We start from the raw sequence: 14518 nt of genomic DNA on the forward strand, positions 1-14518 counted from the left end.
TGTGAAATTCCTAGCAAGCAACATGGCTTCACGGAGGGGACACCACACTCAGTCAACTTCTGCCTTTAAGTTTCCTTTCTTTACTCTGTTTTCTGCTCCTCACACGCAACCTAGAAACCCCAGGGGAAAACGTCACTTTTTGGAAGCCTTGCTTGACCCACTGGGACGGCTAATCCTACACGAGCCAGCAACTTTTATCTGTTTTTAGTGAGGTTAAAGCAGAACCTGTTAGAACTCTTTCTGTTCCCATTAACCTCCGCAAACCTATTATATCCAGGCAGTTGCTCAAAAGCTATGGAAGTTTTATTTATTTATTTTTAAAGGCTGCACAGTGCTAAACTGCCAGGCTAATACTGAAAAAGCACAGGCCTCGGGAAACAATGCAAACAGTAGCAAGGGGTGGTGTGTGTTAAAAATAAATTCCCCAGATTAAAGGAAAAAATAAATGCACAAAAGAGTCCAGTTTGAATGAGCTTGATAGCTATGCAGAGACACAGGTGGAATGTGAAAACAGTGCCAAATCCAGGCAAATACCCCAGTTCCCAAAGGCAACAGAGTCTTCCACTCTCTGTTTGGAAGCTGGTCTTCGCTCAGCGAAGGCAGGGGTGCATATCCTTGCCCCTAGGTATTGGCTAAAATTTAAGTGGGGTAGGGCCCATTTTAGTATTTTCTGCTTTCAATGAGATGTTGAGCCTGAATAAAAATGCAATTCTGTCTTGGAATCAGGAAATACAAGTTATTGATATGACTGGCCTCTCTTTCATCATTCTGAGCTTTTCAGATTTTGAGATAGCCTCTTGCCGCCCGAAATCTCATATTTTCAAATGCAACTTCTGTGCTGGCCACTTCTGCCAAACTACCCCTTCAGACCCCTACGTAACCAGCATGACAAATGTGGAATGGAGACAAGCCTTCACAGCTCTGAGGTTCCAGTCCACATTTTCTGCCTAATTGAAGGATGCTGTCACTGGATCCCCTCCGAAGAGAGAGGATGCCCACATAGCTGTCACACGCCTGAAGATTTACCCCACCACTTATGCTTGCCCAATCTACAAGGACTTAAGAGCATCCTAGTTCAAAGATTTCCATTCCCCAGTGGGGAGATTGATTGGATGTTTATTAGGGGACAGGTCCTGCTACACCTCTGAAAAAGTCGCTTGTTTTGTCTTTAGAGCACTAATTTTAAGGATAAATGTTTGTGGGGAGTATAAGATAAATTCTTCAGGGGAGCAAACTCTTATCTGACAGAATGCCTGGTTTTAATTCTTATTTTAACTGTGTAATATATTTTGTTTTCATCTATGTGTCATTTTTTTTTGTAATGGCTTTGGCTACACAGTTAAATAATATTTGTATTCGTGAATCCAGATAGCTCTAAAACAAACATCCGATTAAACATCCGGAAGAACTTTCTGGCAGTAAGAGCTCTTCAACAGTGGAGCCGTCTCCCTAGGGAGGTTTTTAAGCAGAGCTTGTAGGGCCATCATAGATGCTTAAGTTGAGACTCTTGCATTTCAGGGGATTGGACTAGATGATCCTTGGGGTGCCTTCCCATTCTACAGTTCTATGATTTGATTCTGTCATTGGGGGTACATTCAAGATTCCATAGCATGAACCAGTAACCTTTTAAACACCTTTGTTTTTTTGTTTTTTAATATTCTTTATTGAGTTTTGCATTGATTAATTCTATACATTTTCCATTCTTTCTTCAAAATAAGTTAACTTATACATGAATGTAAACCAAAATAAATCAAGACTTCCTCGCAAGTGACTTCCCTCCACCTTATGTCGGCTTCTTATTTCTTCCTTAACTTTTTTTACTGTGTTGTTTTTCTTATTTCACTTCTCTTACATACCGTATGTTATCTATCTATTATTTACTTTGCAAACTTTAGTCTAAATACATCAAATATTTTGTCTGAGAACAATGTTTTTCCAGATACTCTTTAAAACATCCCACTCGTTTTTAAACCTTTGGTTTTGTTGATTTCTAATTACTTCTGTCATTTTTCCTAATTCCAAATATTCACACAATTTGATTTGCCATTCTTCCTTTGTAGGTGTAAAGGGAGGAAGTAAACACCCTTTGTTAACTGCCTTGTTCTTACATGCATGCAATTATAAAAGGAAGCAAAGATCTACCCTACCAAGCATCCTCTCCCCCCACAATGGCCATCTAGCTGCCTCCAGGGTGCCCACAAACAGGGCATGGAGGCAGTTACCCCAACCTCTCTAGTGCCCCCTCCTTTCTCCCCAGAACAGATAGGAAGCTTTTCCCCCTCTCCCAAAATCCTGGAAATCAGGGTTTTCTAATGAAGAGAAGACTCCCTGGAAAAGACCCTGATACTGGGAAAGATTGAGGGCACAAGGAGAAAGGGATGACAGAGGACAAGATGGTTGGACAGTGTTCTCGAAGCCACCAACATGAGTTTGACCAAACTGCGGGAGGCAGTGGAAGACAGGAGTGCCTGGCGTGCTCTGGTCCATGGGGTCACAAAGAGTCGGACACGACTAAACGACTAAACAACCATGAAGATGAGCGCCGAGGCAGAGGAAAGGAATTGATTGCATATTGCAGAATTAGTTTAAGCAATGTGCTACCCCAAGAAACTAAGACGAGGGTTGGGGAAGGCGTGCCCCCCCATATGTTGTTGGACTCGAGCTCCTATGATGCCTGACCTTTGACAGGGCTGGCTGGGGCTGATGGGAGCTGAAGCCCATCAAACTAATATGTGGGTTGAGGAGAAGAAGGATACCAATGTCTATTTGGTATGATAGCTGAACAGAACCTCCATTCACAGCGGAGTGTGCCATATTAATGTGCCACTAAAAACACACCCACCCAAATCCCCCTACAAATAAGATTGGCCCTGGAAACCAAATTATACGAAGCCAAACAACTTGTCCATCTAGCTGAGGCACGTCCAACAGGCAGATCACTGGAGGTCTGCAGCAGATCAGTGGTTCCCCCCAAAGAAGCTCAAAAACTTTGGCTTCCCTAAAAAAAGCTCCACACTTTTGCCCTGCACCCCAAAAAGGGGTAGATCACTGCCAATTTTTAACTCTGTGAGTAGATCGCAATCTTTTGGGAATTGGCCACCTCTGATCTAGCTCAATACTCTCCAGGGTTTCAAACACATTTCTCTCCCAGCCCTACCTGGAGATGCTGGGACTGAACTAGAGATCTTCTACAAGCAAAGCATATGCTCTACCACTGAACTGCTGACCATTCCCTTAAAAAATTTTTTTATAGCTTTAGGGTTGAATTAAACCCTAAACATAGAGAGCTGGCTTCTACTGCATTAAATCATTTCTCCATCTGGCTTGGTATTGTCTACACTGACGGTGAGCAGCTCTTCCTGGAGATTGAAACTGGAACGTTCTGCATGCAAAGCAAATGTCCTACCACTGAGCTTTAGCACCTTCCTACAGGCTGGGCTGAACCCTTCTGCTTGACATATTTGTTTGTGCATTAAGGACAGTGTGTGTGTGTGTGTGTGTGTGTGTGTGTGTGTGTGTGTGTGTGTGTGTTTCCATGGAGAACATTCAGCCATACAGTTCCTACCCACATGCACACATATGGAATTTGAATCTCAGGACTTACCGTTTGAATTGGCTGACTGTATAATCTCTGAGAGCCCCTTGTGTGAAGATGATCTTGCAACAATTAAACCAAAAGGATCATAAAAAAAAAGAATAAGGTGGGGAAAGCACCAGCCCACACATACCAAAAACAGTGCCTTTGCAATATCCCACGAGCCACATGGATTTTCTGGAATAGTCAGGCTACAAGTCAGCTCATGGGAATGTGGAGAATCTGCAGAGATAACGCTTTGTAGCTTGCAAAGAAGTAAAACTGAGAGATAAAACAGAAGAGAATCAAGGGCAGAGCAGCAGAAAGAACCAGAGAGACGGAAAGCACAAAAAGTTCTGCTTGAAGGAATTTCTTATCATCATTATTATGATTTTAAAAGGGGACAAATTGAGCCTTTGTTTTCTCTTCGGTTTATCACACTTCACATGCTCCAAACACACAAGGTCGTTATAGTCACTGGATTCCAGTTTTGTTCTGAAGGATTCAAAACCAGCCATTTTGATCAATGCACAGCAGTTAAATCCTTTAGAATCAAGATAGCTGGATCTATCTATTGAAACATAATTATAACAAATACATTTTGCTAAACCTGGCAAACCAAAGGCCTATATCGCCTCACCGACTTCTATAAAAACAACAAACCCCTGTCAACACAAGAAATACAAACTAAACTAGAAGACACCCAAATATCCTGGTTCGCACAAAACCAAATACATACCCTCCTAAACAATCCAGCAATAAAATCAGCAGCAACCAGACCCCCTACAACATTTGAAAACCTCCTCCTAAAGACAAAGGGACACGGCAAAGGACTGGTATCCGCAATATACAAAATACTACTCAAAAGCCCCATGAACCCCCTAAACGCAATAAAAAAACAATGGGAGGATGACATAGGATATGAAATAAACCCCACCCAATGGACCAAAATGTGGTCTAAACCCCCCTTCAAATCCATATCAATGAAAAGAAAAGAACTCTCCATGAAACTAACCCCAAGAAAACTAGCACTAATACACCCAGGAACCTCACCAAAATGCTGGAGAGGGTGTACCCCCACATGTGGTGGGAATGCCCCAAAATCCAATCATTCTGGACAATAACAATACGAGAAATTTGTAAGATAACTAAGCAAGTGCTAGAAATCACCCCAGAACTGGCCTTATTAAACATCTTTCAAGACAACAACGCCCACGCAGATTACAAAGAACTCATAAACCACCTACTATCAGCAACCAGAAACATCATAACCAGACACTGGAAAGACCTGTCAGGAGCAAACATGGACCAATGGTATCAAGTAGTATGGGAAACGGCCCTACTAGAAAAACTAACCGGCAAGCTGAAAATGACACGAGGACAAACAGAAGAAGACACCTTCACCCCAATATGGTTCCCCTTCATCACTTACACAGCCCAACAAGACAATGACAAAAACCCACCGCCAGCATTCAAATCAATATGGTTAAACTAACCAAAACACCCACCCACCCCACTCACACAAGAAACCAAAGACCACCACAGCCATCCACAAATGAACAACCACACCCTACGCCAACCCCCAACCTCTCTCAGCAACAAAGGAGTACAAGCGAACAACAGAGAACCCGCACAAACAACGCTGACACTGAACCCCTACATATATCTAGGAAAACAGAAACATAGGCATCCCACCCCACCCACCCACCGCTTCCCCCCCTTCCTCCTAATGTCTCAACAAGCAAGATTGATGTATAACAATGGAAAAAATATGAGACACTGCATTACCTTTGTAAACCAAGAAAATCCTCAATAAAAAATAAAAATAAATAAATAATACATTTTGCTAAGCTGGTTGGTATACCAAAAAAAAAAAACTTTTCAAGGCCACCATAAGATAAACTAAAGTGAGTCTTCACTCATAAAAGTGGTCTAAAACTCATTAGTAGGGGCACGGAGAGAGAGAGGAGAAGATTAATGGTAAAGGTTTATAAAACAGTGTGGAGGGAGAGAGGAAACATTATTGCCCCCCCCTTCTCAAAATAGTAAAATTCAGAGACTCACAGCAGAAGTAAGACTGTTAATAAGGGGAGAGCTTACTCTCAAAATTCATAATTAACTTAACTAATTAAATGATTCTGATCTTATGCATCAAGGCAAAGCATAGAACAGCCCTTGCCAGTCTGGTGCCATCCAGATGTTTTGCAATGCAGTTCCCATCAGCCTGGGGGGGCACCAGGCTGGCAAAAACTGGCACAGAATATCAAAACGTATCCCAAGCAATCCAAAGCAGCCCACTTTCACATATCTTTGTTGGAAAAGCTGCAGTAAACTAGTATCTTGGCAATGTTGACTCCATGGCCTTGTGCCACTACTCTTGTTCCAATGCCAATACAGTACAGCCTGAACAGGTCATGCAGGAAAGTCTTCAGGTGGTGTTGAGAGGGATGTGAGCTTTTCTTAAAGGTAAAGGTACCCCTGACCATTAAGTACAGTCACGGATGACTCTGGGGTGACATTCTAAGGAATCTTGTTTGTAGGCCTCATTGTTGCAGTGGCACTCTATTTATTCAGTGAGAAACCACAAAAAGATGAGAAAAGGAAGGGAACGTCCATCACATTAATTAATACCTTTTGCAGCTCTTATTGTTTCAAAAAGATGGTACTGTACAATCCTCCTCTCACAGGATAAGACTGCCTCAAAACTCAAATGCAGGATTACTCATTTCTGCCTGCATGCAAATCTCCCCAAAGTGACAGGGAGGAGCAAACAGCCAGGGAAAATGTTAACCAGTGATTGTGGCCTCTGCCACATGCTCTCCAAAACCTGATGTGGCTTCTTCACCACATAATTGTCACACTGGGAAGCTTTCTGTGAAGGAGAAGCCACAATAAATTTCAGTTGAGGGTGAGTGGGAACTGGCTCTCTCATTTCCACGTTGAAAGTGTGTGAGGAACATCAGGGCTAAGAAATCCTCCTCTGCCAAGTCTTGCCAAACCATTGTCACCCTGAGCTAAGTGAACCAGGTGGAAAGGGATGCCCCTTCCTACTCCAAAACACATTGGAACAATATTTAAAACTGGCTGTTACATTTTCCATGTGAATTCAAGATCAGTTTCAGCAAGAGAAAAGGCACTCAGCTTTTTAAAAAGCCTATTTTACACTCCAGCCCACATTCACAGCAACTGCACATACACAGAAAAGCAATGAACTTTGGGATCAGGTGTGAACAGACCCTCTGTGCTGCCTTCACAGAGTAACTCCACTTGGGTTGCGCTGGGGGGTGGGACGGGGGCAGAGTCAGGCCTGTACACTTGATCTACAAAAACTCAGCCCATGAGGTATGTCACTGCATGGTGAGAAATAAAACTTTAAAGCTGCCTGTGTCTGAGCTAAAACCCAACAGTTTTTTTTTAAAACTAGCACTCATTGAGATATCCGTTCCAACCACAAGCAGCGCCTTGGTCTGTGCTTTGCGTTCCAACAAAAAAAGAGGAAGAACCAGATGCAAGGAGGTCCTATCAGGTCTCTTCTAGATTTCTATCCTCTTGCACAGCTAAGCAGGTCAGTGAGAGATCCAGCACACCAGACTGCAATCCCCACCCACCCACCCACCCATTAGAGCCTCCGCTGTCAAAATCCCAGCACAACCTGGAAACCTCAAACTCATAATTCGGGGGAAGCCGGCCTCTGTCCCTCCAGTCCCCTCCTTGCTTCCTTCTCCACGCAACTTGACCTCCTCTCCACCCGCTTAATCCAACACGGAATCCTCACTTCGACATTTCCACTCAAGCCCTGGATCTTCCAGTCTTGGGGAGGGACCGTGCGGAAGGCAGCCCCCTGACAAAAACTTACGGTGCACAGAAAATAAGAAAAACAACCTAAAACATGATGGGCATTCTAAAACGCCTGGGGTTCCACCTCTCTCTCTCCCCCCTCCCATCAATTTTTTTTCCAGGGGAGGGCGAACGCGTTACCTGGGGGGTCCCGGGATTCTGGGGCGGAATCTCATCCCCCTCCAGGGCCAGCTTTGCTCCCGAGACCAGATGCCTGGAGGCGGCCGAGGCAGCTACATCCAGAGGCGCCCGGAGTTTCCGCGGCGTTGCCATCCTCCTGGCGGGAGGGATGCGCAGCTGGCTGGGGCTAAAAAGGCCCTCATCAAATGGAAATCCCGCCGCCGCCGCCGCCCCCGGGCTCCCTTTGAAGACACGATCCTGCCTCCCTTTGCTGCCGCCCTCGTAGCATCCCCAGAATCACGGAAGCCAGCCTCCTTTTTTCGCGCCGAGAAGGCAAGCGGGGAAACGCGTTGCCCTTGGAGAAGAGGCAGGGCAGTGGCGCGCCCGTCCCCGGTCCCTTACCTGGCGGTGTCGGAGGCGGAGGCGGCTCCTCCCGCCCGCTGCTGCTCCTGCTGCAGCCGCGATCCAGGCAGCTCCGCTGCTGCGCCGCTCGCTTGCTCTCCCGCCCGCGCGGCGCCCCAGATGCCAGCAGCTGCGCGCCCATTGGCTGCGCCGGGAGCTTTTCCTGTGCAGAAAGTGAGAGCGGCCTCGCACCAGCGCCGCCCATTGGAGGAGGCGCGCCGCGGAGGGAGGCCGTGAGTGGCCCAGATGTGGAGGGAGGCCGGGATGGGGCCGCCTCCCTCCCTCCTGCAAAGGTCTCGGTCTCCCTCTCTCTCCATGCCAGCCTTTCCCCCCTCCCTCCCCTCTTTGGTCTGCGCTTCTCATTCTGCTGTCAAGCCGCAGGGCGGGGGGGGGGGCGGTGAGCTGGAGAGGCAGCAGCCCCCACGCAGCAGATACAGATCAGAGAACATCGAGCTCGCTTCCTGGCGATCCTCAACATGCGACTGCAAAAACAAGCCAGAGACTGTGATGGGGGGATTGCATTATAATCATCACAACAAGGAGGAGCGCAGAGAGGAGAAACGGCGCCATGGGGGTTCATCTGCACCAGCGAAACCCGACGCCTCCATCTGCCCTGGCTGCAACAAAACATGTCTCTCTCGCGTATGGGTCTCTACAGCCACAGCAAGCGCTGCAGCTGTCCAGCAGTTTAATTTCACCCCCCCCCATGGCGCATTCTTCCATTGTCTCTGGATGCAAACAACAACTAGATATAATAAGTGTGCATTTAACAATACTAGCTCCCTAGAAATAGCCCTGTGAGGTAGGTCACTGAGGTAGGGAGGTGGACAGAAAATTTCCAGCTCAGATAATACGCCAGAGATTATTAAACCAACATGAAAATATGACAGTATTGTACATCTCTTTTTTGTTTGTTTGAAGTTTATCAAAGCAAGGGAGAGATAAAGTTGAGAATTAATGATATTGTTAATAATAAATGTGCATATAATAATATTAGTTTAGGGGTCCTTCCCTGCTGTCTGCCTGTTCACTTATTTTTTTGATACAAGTAATAGGAACATACATGCAGAGGACAATTGTAAAATATGCCCATTTTAATCTGCAGCCCGCAAAAACTCATACCATAATAAATTGGTTAAATTGCCCCAAAGCTCTCTCTTGTTCCTGATGCAAAAGACTAACACAGAAGAACCTCCTCTCAAAAAAGGTATACAAAGCACAGCAGTCGTTTTTATGAAAACACAACAGCCTGGATGCTTCTTCCAAGAGCAACTCCAAACGTTCTCTGAAAAAGCAAAGCCCCGGCTTGTTGGGGCTGACAGCGTTCCCTTCTGAAAATTCCAAAAAGAATGAGCTTGGAAACCAGGATTATTGTAAATACTTTTGGGGAAAGCCTGAGCAGAAAGATGGAGGGCCGTAGCTCAATGTTACAGCATCTGCTTTGCATGCAGAAGGTCCAGGCCAGGTTCAATCCCTGCCAACACCCGGCAGGGCCAGAAATGTCCCGTCTGAACTGCAGACCATAATACATGAAACCTACATTAAATTTCCCGAACGAACAGGCCAACGGACAAGCTGGCCAATTCTCTCCAATTTCTCCCCCTCAGTCTCTTTCATACTGCTGCTGCAGTTCTCAGGTAGATCTACACCACACCCACGGTTAAAACAATTTAGTGCTGGGGTTTGCTCTTTGCAATAAGTAAAGAACAAGTGAATGGCAAGGCAAGAGGCATGTCTATCATGGATACAAGGTGGACAGGGGAGAAAATGGGTGTTGCATATTGCGACGAAGTTCCTTTACTTTCCATCTTATAACTTTGACCTCTCAATTATTAAAAGCACTAACAGGGATTTCTGAGGTAAATCAAACCTCCCACCTATCCCTCTAGCCTTTCTTTAAACCCTCTAGCACTTGTGGGTTTTCAAAAATAAAAGAGAGTCCTCTTCCAGCCTAAACATGGCCAGGTACCTATATAGACTCGGGGCTATAAGTAAGACTGTTCCTATGTGTACTCAGATAAGGGTTTCCCTTCACTAGAAACTCCCTTACTGTAAAGCTAGCCTCCTTCCTGAGGTAACTTTATTATCATCCAGAACTTGTCTCCTCCTTTAGCCCTCCCCCTTTTCTTGGTGCACTCTCAGCCACAAACTTTTCTCCTCTAAAAGGCAGTTTTGACAGTTTAAAAGAGCTCCCCACCAACTGGGTTGCTGGAAAATGAAATAGACGATTACTGGTATGACACTTTAAAGATGGATATTTATTGGCTTGAATCTTAATTGTTGCTTTCTGGTATCATTTGTACAAACTTAATTTCACAGGTAACGTTCTTGGTAATCAAATAACAGAATACCTATCAACTACTTCATCTACTCTAAGTCTACCTTCTCCACAACCACCCAAGCTCCCACACAAAAAACCTCAACCGCCAACTGACATAACGGTTCCCCTTTCCATTTAAACCCCATGCAGGCCACGCCTCCCATGGAATGTTGCTGCCAGTTAACCAGGAGTCTGGGTTAACCCTTCGATAGGTCGGTTGCGAAACAAAAACATAACATGTTTCAAATTCGCCACACATATCATGTTCCATACGTCACTCTAAATTGTTTTTAAAAAATCACTGTTGAAGGTAAACCCCATTTTCAATCTGGCAGTCAAAAAAAGACACCAGCTTGCTCAGAGGCTTAGTAAGGGCAACACGCCAGGCAGAGCAATGTTGTAGCTTCTCCATTAACCATGTGTCTGCTGCCTAAACACACCCAAAGGACTTTTTTGGGGAGGGGGAGGCTATATTTCTTCTCACCTGCCACCACAAATACCCAAAGATATGCAGCACTGGACAGCAGCAACTGTGTTGGGCTGGCTGTTTTTTTGTGTGTGACAGGAAGCATTTTGTTTTGTTCAACAGCTTCCAAGCAGGTGCAGTTTTAGCACTTGGAGTTTCAGCTGCATTTCCTTCAAAGGTCCACAGGAATTCTTAAAACACTGGTACCTTGGGGGGAGGGGATTGAATGTGTGAAAAAGACTAATCAGATATCACACACAAAAAGGAAGTACAGTAGTTGAAAGGAGGACTCTCCTTTTCTGTTTCAATGCTTAACCAACACTGGTGGGTCACTATTTATTCACAAATTTGTATCCAGCATTCAGTATTTCTGTTTGCAGATAATGAAGCCAACGTAATTAACCAATAACAAACAAAGTTAAAATAGCAAAAGTATTAAGAGAAAAATAGCCTTTAAAACAAATTGCTGGTGTCAATATCCATTGTGATGAAGCCAAAGTGCATTTGAAATAATTGCATATTCTTCCCATATGTTGCACCCCATGTCTATTCTCTTTCATTTTTAAGATCCTTGGGGCAGGGACCTGTCAAACCTGTTATTTGTAAATCACCATGTATAGAGATGGTGAGATTGATTGATTGATTGATTGATCTGTCAGGGATGCTTTAGTTGTGATTCTTGCATTGCTTCACATCTCCCTTGCTAGCATACATTCATATGCATGATTACTTAAAAGTAAATCTTGCAGAGTTCATTTGGGGTTCACTTTCTAGTAAGTAGGTTTACAATTGTAGTCCAATACTGCTACTGCCTTAAAAATAGGCAATTTGCTGTGTATGCAACCTACAGGTTGGGAGAGCCTACACAACTTCTGATGGTTTCCTTCCACTGGGCTGCTTTGCTTCCAAGGCTATGCCAAGATGTTAAACGTTCCTCCCACCCAGACACACCGACTCTTAATGAAGAGGGAGGTCGCCTACTTAAAAAGACATCCCAGAGCTACATTTCCACTGAAACAACTGTTCAAGACAGATTGCATTACCTTCGCATGTGCTAAAAGCTGCTCCCAGCCTATTCTCCAGCTCCCAGGTCGCATCTGAAGGACTTTGAATAATGCACGAATAAAAACAACACATTGTCCAGGAGTGCTTTATATCAGCCGTCTGGTAAAGCTTGCAATTTGGAAACCAGTCTGTCTCCAACGGACTTTGGAACACAGGTGCACTCTTAGCTTTGAAAATAATGGGTTACCTGCCAACACCCACAGCACTATGTCAACAAAAAAGGTTGTTAATCATAAAGCTGCATTGGCAGTGCTAAAAAACAAACAACCCTCCCAAAACCGTAAGCATCCCAAAAGGGGCTGGGACTCAGTCTGACTGTGCTTACATGGTTGGTGTTAGCTGATTTGAAGGATGCATTAGGCTAAGACAATCAAAAGGAAGTAGGAAGAACATAGGAGGCTGCTTTCAGACCCTTGGACCATTTGGCTCAAATGTACTGGTAGTTTAACATACACTCATCGCCAGCAGTAGTTTCAGACAAGAGTCTCCCAACCCCACCTGGAGGTGCCAGAGAGGACTGAACCTGCAACCTGCTGCTTTGCAGGGCAGGTGCTCTGCCGCTCAGTATGGCCTTTACCTACACAGTATAGTATGCTATAGAAGTTCCTGTATAACATGCACAGCCAACCATAAGGCTACCCTGCCCCAATATATACAGTCAAATAGACATGAAATGCAAAACCAATTTTCTGACTTAGAATCGTGGCAGGGCTCTGTGAGTCAGTGGTTTTCTTTTTATTTACCTGCAAAATAAGAAAAAAAGTAGTTTGGGCCAACATGAGTTGATTCAGAATTCGCCAATCCCAGTTTGTCAGGCCAGTCCAAAAGATGGAAGTACCCCAGGTGTGTCTATCCTGGGTGTGGCCCCTCTTCTCCCTCCCAGCAAGAGGGATGGAGAGCCAGCAGCTCCCCTAATCAGGTCATTTAAGCACACATGGCATTTTTACAACTCTTATTTCACCCGTCTTTGCAACACCCCTATAAATTATTTATTCCTATTTTGATGGTGGGAGAGATGAGGCACAGATGATTTCCCAAGGCTGTCCATTGAGGATTTGAACTTGTCTCGCAGGAACACACACAAATAAAACATGATCCATTGGGTAAATACACTCTCGCTGTTATGTGGTCATGGCAGGGAACTGTGGCTCTGAGCTGACTACGAAGACTGCATACCTGTGTTTCTCCGAAAATAAGACACCGTCTTATATTTATTTTTCTTTAAAAAAACCACTATGGCTTCTTTTCAGGGGATGTCTTATTTTTTCCTCCTGCCGCAGCCGGCATTGCTGCTGTGCCTATCACTATGTCTTATTTTCAGGGTATGGCTTATATTCCTTGAATGCGTAAAAATCCTGCTATGGCTTATTTTATGACTACGTCTTAAAATAGGGGAAACAGATATATGTAAATGAAAAGGGCACTGACACAGAGGACCTGCAACAAAATGTGGTAACATGGAACACTTCCGTTCAGGACTCTAGCAAGCCAGTTATCCCATCTGCCAGGATTGTTGTTGTTGTTTAGTCGTTTACTTGTGTCCGACTCTTCGTGACTCCATGGACCAGAGCATGCCAGGCACTCCTGACTTCCACTGCCTCCCGCAGTTTGATCAGACTCATGTTGGTGGCTTCGAGAACACTGTCCAACCATCTCCTTCTCCTTGTGCCCTCAATTTTTCCCAACATCAGGGTCTTTTCCAGGGAGTCTTCTCATGAGGTGGCCAAAGTATTGGAGCCTCAGCTTCAGGATCTGTCCTTCCAGTGAGCACTCAGGGCTGATTTCCTTAAGAATTGATAGGTTGGGTCTTCTTGCAGTCTCCTCCGGCACAATAAATTCAAAAGCATCAATTCTTCGATGATCAGCCTTCTTTATGGGTCCAGCTCTCACTTCCATACATGACTATTGAGAAACCCATAGCTTTAACTATATGGACCTTTGTCAGCAAGGTGATGTCTCTGCTTTTTAAGATGCTGTCTAGGTTTGTCATTGCTTTTCTCCCAAGAAGCAGGCGTCTTTTAATTTCGTGACTGCTGTCACCATCTGCAGTGATCATGGAACCCAAGAAAGTAAAATCTCTCACTGCCTCCATTTCTTCCCCTTCTATTTGTCAGGAGGTGATGGGACCAGGGGCCATGGTCTTAGTTTTTTTGATGTTGAGCTTCAGACCCTATTCTGCGCTCTCCTCTTTCACCCTCATTAAAAGGTTCTTTAATTCCTCCTCACTTTCTGCCATCAAGGTTGTGTCATCTGCATATCTGAGGTTGTTGATATTTTTTCGGCAATCTTAATTCCAGTTTGGGATTCATCCAGCCCAGCCTGTCGAATGATGAATTATGCATATAAGTTAAATAAGCAGGGAGACAATATACAGCCTTCTCGTACTTTTTCCCCAATTTTGAACCAATCAGTTGTTTCCCAAATTTGAACCAATCTGCCAGGATACTCCAATCCATTCCACCCACCCCACCTCCCTCAACAGTTTAGCATAGACAAATCTGCCATTTTCAGGTCTCTTGTTTCTTATTTTTCCTATCTTCGGTTTTCCACATTTCCATAGCAATTTCTTATGTTAAAAATCAAGAAAATTTCTCAACAATTTAATGTGAATTTCTCCTAATACTGTAACTTTTTTTGTATGCAGCTTTGACTTACAAGCACATTTTTGCCAGCTATCTTCACTAATAAGTTCATTTTTATGTAGTTTCCCCCGATATATGTATTTTTAAAAATA

The 14518-nt window shown here is 44.5% G+C and overlaps 1 protein-coding gene across 5 annotated transcripts in view; it reads right to left on the reverse strand.

Annotated features, from left to right (window-relative positions):
- CAMKK2 (calcium/calmodulin dependent protein kinase kinase 2) overlaps positions 1-11945 on the reverse strand; it is a 50226-nt gene extending 38281 nt beyond the window's left edge. The window contains exons 1-2 of one of the 5 annotated variants that reach the window (XM_035097991.2): positions 11763-11945; positions 7934-8415 (exon numbers count right to left, since the gene is read on the reverse strand). The gene's annotated coding sequence lies outside the window, so the exon portion shown is untranslated. The other 4 variants (XM_060269883.1, XM_035097988.2, XM_035097994.2 and 1 more) reach the window with 4 other exon arrangements.
- Between the last annotated feature and the right edge of the window lie 2573 nt (positions 11946-14518).

This window comes from Zootoca vivipara, chromosome 17 (assembly GCF_963506605.1).
Source record: "Zootoca vivipara chromosome 17, rZooViv1.1, whole genome shotgun sequence".
Taxonomy (NCBI): Eukaryota; Metazoa; Chordata; class Lepidosauria; order Squamata; family Lacertidae; genus Zootoca; species Zootoca vivipara.